This window comes from Apium graveolens, chromosome 8 (genome assembly GCF_009905375.1).
Source record: "Apium graveolens cultivar Ventura chromosome 8, ASM990537v1, whole genome shotgun sequence".
Classification (NCBI taxonomy): domain Eukaryota; kingdom Viridiplantae; phylum Streptophyta; class Magnoliopsida; order Apiales; family Apiaceae; genus Apium; species Apium graveolens.
Genome location: NC_133654.1, coordinates 23,186,833 through 23,188,400, shown reverse-complemented (window position 1 = coordinate 23,188,400; position 1,568 = coordinate 23,186,833). Strand labels below are relative to the sequence as shown.

The following is a 1,568-nucleotide window of genomic DNA, read 5'->3' as shown; positions in this document are numbered from 1 at the left end:
CATTCTTCCGTGAGAGCAACGGTTTCAAGGTCATCCAGTTTCACCTTCCTTGAAAGAATAGTCTTCATAAACTTCGCATAACTAGGCATTTGTTCCAGAGCCTCAGCGAAAGGTATATTGATGTGAAGTTTCTTGAACACCTCCAGAAACTTCCCGAACTGTCTATCCAGCTTTTGTTGCTGCAATCTCTTAGGAAAAGGTGGTGGAGGATAGAGCTGTTTCTCCCCTGTATTAGCCTCAGGCAGAGTGTGTTCAACAGTAGTCTTCCTTGGTTCCGCCGCTTTCTCCTTTTGCTTAGATTCTTCACCTCTAATTTCAGCTTCTACTTCTTTTGCCTTTTCAGCATCCGCTACTTTTCCAGACCTTAAGGTAATAGCCTTGACTTGCTCTTTAGCTTCCTTCCTGCCCGGTACTTCCGTGTCACTGGGAAGAGTGCCAGGTTGACGAATGAGCACTGCATTGGCTAATTGACCAATTTGATTTTCCAAGGTCTTGATAGAAACCACCTGACTCTTGCACAACAGCTTAAGTTCCTCAAAATCAGCACTAGTAGGTGCCGCTGCACTTCCCTGTTGAGGATATGATTGCCTTGTAGCATACTGCTGTGGTTGCTGGAATCCAGGTGGGTTAAACTGTTTACTCACTCCTTGCTGATATGGTGGCTGAATAGCATTCTGATTATTCCCCCAGCTGAAATTTTGATGATTTCTGTTGTTAGGATGATAGGTCACTGGCACAGGCTGCTGTTGTCGCTGATAATTATTCACATACTGAACAGATTCGTTTACAAGAGAACACTGATCCGTAGCATGAGAACCTGCACAAAGCTCACAAACCACAACTATTTGATTAACTCCATACGTAGCCAAAGAATCAACCTTTATTGATAGCGCTTGGAGCTGGGCTGCAATAGCGGTGGCTGCATCAACTTCCAGAATACCTGCCACCTTGCCTGACGTCATCCTATGAGTTGGGTTTTGATGCTCATTTGCAGCCATCGTCTCGATAAGATTATACGCCTCAGTATAGCTTTTAGCCCATAAGGCGCCTCCAGCTGCTGCATCGAGCATGGGCCGAGATTGGGCCCCCAAACCATTATAGAAACCAGTGATCACCATCCAATCCGGCATTCCATGATGTGGACATTTTCTCAACATTTCCTTGTAGCGTTCCCAAGCCTCGCACATAGATTCTGTAGGTTGCTGCGCAAACTGAGTAAGAGCACTCCTCATAGCAGCAGTCTTTGCCATCGGATAAAACTTCACCATAAACTTTTGCGCAAGATCTTGCCACGTAGTGATGGACCCAGCTGGTTCAGAATGTAACCAGTCTTTAGCCTTGTCCCTCAGTGAGAATGGGAAAAGCCTCAACTTGATAGCCTCATCAGTCACGCCATTATACTTAAAAGTGCTGCAGATCTCGACAAAATTCCTTATATGCATGTTGGGGTCTTCAGTTGCCGCTCCTCCAAAAGAAACAGAATTCTGCACCATCTGAATAGTGGCCGGCTTGATTTCAAAGGTGTTAGCTTGAATAGCCGGATGAAGGATGCTTGACTGAATGTCATC

At 45.5% G+C, this 1,568-nt stretch overlaps 1 non-coding gene across 1 annotated transcript; it reads left to right on the top strand.

The window, feature by feature from the left end:
- Window positions 1-1,128: 1,128 nt before the first annotated feature.
- LOC141681487 (small nucleolar RNA R71) lies at window positions 1,129-1,235 on the top strand. Its single transcript, XR_012558917.1, has one exon. It is a non-coding gene; the product is annotated as a small nucleolar RNA R71 (small nucleolar RNA).
- Window positions 1,236-1,568: the final 333 nt, after the last annotated feature.